Source organism: Arvicola amphibius, chromosome 8 (assembly GCF_903992535.2).
Source record: "Arvicola amphibius chromosome 8, mArvAmp1.2, whole genome shotgun sequence".
In the NCBI taxonomy this organism is placed as follows: domain Eukaryota; kingdom Metazoa; phylum Chordata; class Mammalia; order Rodentia; family Cricetidae; genus Arvicola; species Arvicola amphibius.
In genome coordinates, this window is record NC_052054.1 from 64137375 (window position 1) to 64145161 (window position 7787).

Genomic DNA, 7787 nt, shown 5'->3' on the forward strand with positions numbered 1-7787 from the left:
ATATTTTCATATTATTATAGGTCAATAGTTGTTCATGTTTGTTGTACACACAGTTAGATCAATAAGGTTCTTTAAATAAATGGAGATTGTATTCTGTCTTGATAGGTATTCTTCAACCACTTCAAGGATCTGTGGAACATGGCATTTAAATAACTTAGGGTTCTGTTGACATGAGAAATGATTGCTTCTGACAGCACCAATCTATTCCTGAGAGAATGTTGAGCACGGAAGACACTCCACTTGGAGCTTGTTTTCTTCTTGACAAAACTGGCCTTTGGGCAAGGAACTGACAATGCCTCAACCACTGACAAGTTACATAGTATCTGGAAATGAATAAGCAGGACAGTGAAATATTGCCAAAACAGGGTAAGATAGTTTTGAAAAATTTCCTGCCTCTGAAAATGGTCTGTCAGTTACACCAGGCCTTAGCCAAAGTTGGTTGCTTCAATGTTGCAAAATGAGACTTTAGGTGATTGCTCAGGTAACTAATTGTCTCCATCATATATTGCTCGTTCTGGAAGTTACTTGACTGTACCTCTTGCCTGCTCAAGTAATATTATCTCCCTTTTCAGGTCTTTGATGGGGTTGAAGATTGGATAGTCATAGTTTGTTACTGTACTCTATGATCCAGCCAAGTCATTTCCCATACAAGACTTAGACTCCATAGGATAGAATGTTTATTAAAATTTTTAGCATATTAGCCGGGCAGTGGTGGCGCACGCCTTTAATCCCAGCACTCGGGAGGCAGAGGCAGGCGGATCTCTGTGAGTTCGAGGCCAGCCTGGTCTACAAGAGCTAGTTCCAGGACAGGCTCTAAAAAAGCTGCAGAGAAACCCTGTCTCGAAAAACCAAAAAAAAAAAAAAAAAGAAAAAAATTTTTTAGCATATGTTCCTTGCTTAATATTGTTTATACTGGATCTAATTCTAATTATACTTGATATCTGTTCCTAGTGTTAGTAATTTTGTATTAGGTTTGGAACTCTCTTATTTAAACAAAAAGGGGAGGTGCTGTGGGAGCATATTCTGCTCCTTCAGTCAATAGCCTTTAAGACACCAGACCACTGGATTGTGGTCTCTTATACTTTAAAAAGCAGTGGGAACCATGTGCTTTCTCTCTCTTGCTTCCAGCTCCCATTCCAGCTGATAGACTCTCTGTTTCCTGTTCATGATGAGAGGACTGTTGTTTGGGACGGTGATCTATAAGTTTTTCCACTCAAATAAATAACCCTTTTTATTATCCACAATTCTTAGCTGGTGTGGGATTGTTTTATGGTTTCATAACACACAGCTCCAGACCCACATTCTCACAGATGGCCCTAGTTAATCTTGGTGGACAAAAATATTGAGTAGAAATGAACATGAGAGAGACAGAGAGAGGTAGGGAAGGGCACATACACACAGGTGGGGAGAGAGAAAGAGAGAGAGAGAGAGAGAGAGAGAGAGAGAGAGAGAGAGAGAGAGAGAGAGAGAGAGAGAGAGAAATATTAGAAAAATGTTTCAGGATTGTAGGGGTTCAGGGGATGAGAATGCACTACACTAAGTGAGGTATATCATGTGAAAGGAAAAAATTAATAAAAATCAAAATGACCATATATGTCTTTACTTTCATTTTTGTGTCTTTATCTGATGTGAAATCAAGTAATACAAGCTTCATTAAGGGTCTAGATGCCTCACTTTATTTTCATATCAAGAATTTACTTTAAATAGTTTCAGTATCAGTTTTTCTCTGAAGTTTTTTACAGAATTCTATGATGAATTAATCTTCTGTGATTCTTTTTCTATTCTGTCTTTCTTCCTTTTAATTTTTGAATGAAGGTACATGCACTTATTACTGCCTCATTGTTGTTCCTTAATTATCAGTTTATTTATTTCACGTTGGTATAATTTTGGTATGTAGTATGAATCAGGATATTTGTCCATTTCCTTTGGAATTTCCAATGTAGCTGCCTGGAGGTCTTTGAAGTCAGTAGGCACCAGATATGCTTATACACTCATGTTTTCTGGTTAGGGTATGCAGTTAGCTTGGGTACTTTTCAAGGCATGTCAACAAAAAGTTTTGTATACCCAGCTATCAGGGAGCTGTAGATTAAATCTCCTTAATATTCCATCAGAATGGCCATCACCAGAAGAAAAAAGTTCTGACATAAATGTGAGGAAAGGAACAATATTATCCACTGTTTGTGGAAGTATAATTAGCAATTTTGGAAAACAATCTAGAATTTTCTCAAAAAATGAGAAGTAGCACTACCATATATACTATACTGTTTAGCCGTTTCTTCCTAGATGTTTTCCTAATTGCTACCTACAATTCTCCATGCACACCCATGCCTATCTGCATAAGCTGAGGAAACGAGATTTCAGAATTTGCCAAGTTTCTTTAGAGATCTGTAGGAGAAGGGCATCACTTGTAGGTTCTGGATGCCCAGCTATCTTAGAGCCCAAATAATTACACAGAGACTGTATTAATTAAATCACTGCTTGGCCCATTAGCTCTAGCTTATTATTGGTTAAATCTTACATGTTAATTTAACCCATTTCTATTAATCTGTGTATCACTACGAGGCCGTAGCCTACCAGCAAAGTTTCAGCATGTCTATCTCTGACAGCAAATCTATGGCATCTCTCTGACTCCACCTTCTTCCTCTAATGCTATAGGCCAAGCCAGTTTTTTATTCATTAACCAATAAAAGCAACACATAGACAGAAGGACCTCCACACCATTTTCCCTTTTCTGTTTAAACAAAAAGGAAGGCTTTAACTTTAACATAGTAAAATTACATATAACAGGCATCAAACAAGAATTACAGTTACAATATTTATATCTACTTTATTTTTATCATAACTAAGGAAAACTATAATTACAACTATCTATCTATTATTCAACCCCATCAAAGACTCCAGAAGGATATAATATTACCTAAGTAAACAGGAAGGACATTATAAGCAACTTCCAAAATTCTAGAATTGACAGAGACATCTCACTGCCTGGACAGGTTATCCAAAGTTCTTCTGTACCATTGGGGCATCCATCTTCAGCCTATGGGCCCATAGTATCCAGCAGACTTTTTCACGAAGCAGGAAATTTCAGACTTCTGCCTATACTGGCAGTTTGCCAGTCACTTTCTTCTGTGTCCTGCAGAATATCTAGCAGACTCCTTTATATAGCAGGAACCCTGAAGGAGCATCTCATCTTTATGATGTGGGACAATGGTCTTTTATCCTGTCACTTGTGTTATTTTTAATAAAACATTAATTAGACTGTAGCCAGGCAGAAAGTCTAGGTGGGATGACAAGGCAGGAAGTAGAAGTGGGGCAATGAGAACTCTGGGAAGAGGGAAGTTTCAGGTGGCAGTTTTGACCCAGCCTCAGAAGAAGCAACATGTGACTGCCTCGCTAAAATGATACCAAGCCATGTGGCTAACTCATAAAAAGAATTATGTGCTAATGTAAGTTACAAAGAATTAGTTAATAAGAAGTCTGAGCTAATGGACCAATCAGTTTATAACTAATATAGACCACTGTGTGATTTCTTTGGGACTTAATGATGGAAAGAACCGGAAAGGACAGACAACTCAGACAGGACAGAATAGTGCCCAATGTGTGGACAACTGCATGAACATAAAACTTGAGAGAGCTTGGGAAATAATTCTAGACACAAAATGACAGTGTTAAGCATGGCTTTTTGAGAGAAACACTTTGTTGGCTGGGCTCTGTTTGCAAGTGGCAAGTGCTCTCATTTAAGAGAGGCTCCCTGACTTAGCTTTATCTGAAAAACCTGCAGCTCTTTTAAGAGGTTCTGCCATAAAACACTTATATAGTGTTGATGTAAAGCTGACTGCATGTTTTTTGGTGGTGGCAGGGACCTTGAAATGCCATAGAGTTGTGGCAATAAACATGGCTCCAGCCAGTACCTCCACCATGAGGCTGGAATCTTAGAAAGCTAAAGAATGGGCTGGATCCAGCTGTCAAAACCATGGCTTTAATCCTAACCATATCGCATAGCAAATTAAAGACTCATGTGGTCAGAAAAAGAGAGATATATAGTAAAGACAGATTCAGATGAGGAAAACCTCTAAACAGTCTAGAGTGTGTTTAAATATATATATATATATATATATATATATATATATATATATATATATATATATATATATAGGCTCAGGAGATAAAAAAGAAAATGGATAAATGTCCTTAATATATAAAAGAAAAAAAGAGTAATTGGGTGTGGTGGCACATACTTTTAATCCAAACACTTGGGAGACAGAGGCAGGTGGATCTCTGTGTGTTCAAAGACAGCCTGGTCTACAGAGTGAGTTCCAGGACAAAGGTATGCAGATAAACTCTGTCTCTAAAAAAGCCAAAAAATAAAAAAAATTGAGTTGAAAATAAAGCCATATAAAGATGAAAAATACACAGAGAGTCTATATACCATATGCTATATGTTCTCTTTGAATTGTTTGAAAATTGTTTCAAAATTGAAGTCAAAAGGTATGTTACTTTGGAGAAGAGGTTTTGCTTTTGTTTCCACAGGAAATGAGAGGTTGTGGATTCATTATGGGTTAAGAAAAATCAGGTTTGAACAAGGAAGACCCCCTGAGAAATTTCCAATAGGAGCCGATGGTCCAGATGTCTGAGTTCTACATCCAGAACAGATTTAAGACTGCTGCCTGAGATGATCAAGCCTCATATAATTTTCCAGTCAAGATTTGAACAGAATTCTAAATTTTCTTTAGGTCCCTGTAAAATTATCAAGGTCCCCAATCAGCAGAAAATAGTCCAGAAAACTATATCCACATTCCCAAAAACTGGACTATGAATATTTCCTTTGTTTAGAATGTTGGTTACAAGTTTTTATGGATAATGGTCAGGAGAAAAGCTAAACAAAGGATGTTAGATTCAGAGTTCTTGCTTTTTTTTAAGGAGGGGGAAGTGCTGTGGGACAATGGTCTTTTATCATGTCACTTGCATTATTTTTAATAAAATGCTGATTGGCCTGTAGCCAGGCAGAAAGTATAGGTGGGGAAACCAGGCAGGAAGTAGAGGCAGGGCGATGAGAATTCTGGGAAGAGGGAAGTTTCAGGTGGCAGTCATAACCCAGCCTCAGTGGAAGCAAGATGTGTCTGCCATACTGGAAAAGGTACCAAGCCACGTGGCTAACTCATAAAAGAATTATGGCCTAATGTGGATTACAAGAATTTGTTAATAAGAAGCATGAGCTAATGAGCCAATCAGTTTATAACTAATGTAGACCTCTGTGTGATTTCTTTGGGACTTAATGACTGCAGGAACTGGGCAGGACAAAAAACTCAACCAACAGGAAATTGCTTACATATCATTTCCATTGGCTGACTTACAAAATATTGACACAGGGTGAAGCTATTTAACATTTCCCGTGAGAAAATCTTGCATTGATGCTTTTTAGCAGGCTGAGAATTATTATAAGTATGCACTGTGATGGCAATTTTTTCCTGTGTTTTTCTTCAAAAGATATAGTGAAGAAACAATTTTTTTAAATCAATATCTATAAGAGGCCAAACTTTAGGTAATAGGGAAGATGAAGGAATTTCAGATTGTAGAGGGCCCATCGGTTGAAACACCTTATTAACAGCTCTTAGATCTGTTTCCATTCTCCATTTCCCATATTTCTTTTTAACAACAAATACAGGAGAATTCCAAGGACTGGTTTAATTCAATAGGTTGAGAATCTAGTTACTTCTGTATCAGCTGTCTTAAGGCCTTCATTTTCTCTATTGTTAAAGACCACTTCATGAACTATATAGGTTTTTTAGTTAACCATTTTAAAGGTAGGGTCATTGGTACAACTGAGAGTTCACCAATTTTTCTGTGTTTTGTATAGCCTGAATTGTCAGTGTCTGTTTTTTTTATTCTACCTTATAATATCTTTCTCAGAAATATGAGTTGGTTTATGGTTTGTTTCTGAGACTGCAGAAGTGTTTATCTAGGTATTCAATTGTTGTAACAGATCATGACTCCATAGATTCACTTCTATATTAGCCACATATGGCCTCACCCTTTATGTTTTTCTGGCCCTATCATTCAACCCATCTCATGCTTTGTTTTACCTGAGATAGGGTTTCAATTCCTAAGAATTGAATATCTGCATCCTGAAGAGGCTAATTCAGAAGCCATGATTCTAAAAATAATAATACTTATATCAGCAAATATTAATCCTTCCATTAAAATGTTATTTATTCATACACCCAGCTTTGGTCTTTGATCATTTATAGAAGTCTGTAAAAACATAAGTTTTCTATTTTATGTTGGATTTTTTGATTCATCCTCCATGGCTATTATAAGAGAGCAGTACAGTTTCTTTGGGCAGGCAATGGATTTCTTATTTTTTTGTGGAGGCATATCCTCCAAAATGACAAGAAATGATTGGATCATGTTTGACCTGGGGGCCTGTGAGAGGCTCTTCAAGGAGTTTCTCAATGAAAATGGGTTGCCTTGTTTGCCTCTTTGATGTGGGATTTCCCTCTATATTCTTTAATTAACATTAATGAATAAAGAAACTGCTTTGGACCTATAGCAGGGCAGAATTTAGGTAGGCAGGGAAGACAGAACTGAATGCTGGGAGAAAAAATGGTAGAGTCAGAGAGAAGCAAGGAGCCACCTGAGACAGTTGCTGTGAATGTTAGACAGTAAGCCACTGTCATGTGGCAATGCACAGATTAATAGAAATGGGCTAAATTAATATGTAAGAGATTAGCCAATAAGAAGCTAGAGCTAATGGACCAAGCAGTGATTTTATTAATACAGTTTCTGTGTGATTAATTTGGGTCTATGGTAGCCTGGGCAGCCAGGAACCAACAAGCAGCCTCCCACTAATTCCCTTTTTGCTCTACATTCATTGGTTCAGTGTTGGCCTTTGCCACATCTTCTGCATAACTCAGAAGGTTGGGGCCTTCTATCTTCTATTTGGGTGATTTCCAGAAGAAACATTATTTCTAGGAACACCCTGTCTACAGTCCCTTCTCAGATGGCCTATGCTACCACAATTAAAGCATTTGGTGTTTTGAATTCTCTTCATACCTTTGGAAATTGGTTCTTCTCCCCAAGTCTCAGTGCTATAATCAAAGGACTCAGCCATTGACTGTGTGAGTATTCATTTGTCCATTAGTGCTCATCTGACCTTTTTGGGCCCAAGTATCTTTTTGCATTCTAGGTTAGCATTTTCAAAAGCCAGATATTCAATGAGTACTCCTATAGTTGGATGTGCTAGCCCTATGTGTATAGCTTTAGTTAGTCTTTGCAAAAAGTACTAAATATTTCTCTTGGCAATTGTATAACCTTAGTATATGATTCAGTTCTTTTTGCTGAATCTTGAATCTTGTCCCAAGCTTTCAAGGCTGCTGTATAGAATATAGACAATTTGTGTTCATTGTATGTAGCTTGACTATCTGGATCAGCATAAGGGCCCTCACCAAGAATTTGAACTTAGGAGTCATCAAAACCTATGAGTCTACTTTGATGTTCAAGTATTTTTGCTTCTTCTCTCCAAAAACTCACTAAAGCTGTGAAACATGGTCTATTACAGCTGAGACTAGTTGAAACCAATCATGTGAAGTAACCTTATTTCTTGAAGCCCATGTCTTTATTACCTCCTTCACATATGGTAAATGCATGCCATTAATACTACTGCTTGCTTGATATCCTTTAGATCTTTCATACTTAAAGGTTCCCATATACATTCTGTATATCCTTTGGGGTATCAAGTATTTGCTGGCTTTACAGAGATAGTAACAATATAAGTATCTAAAACTCTT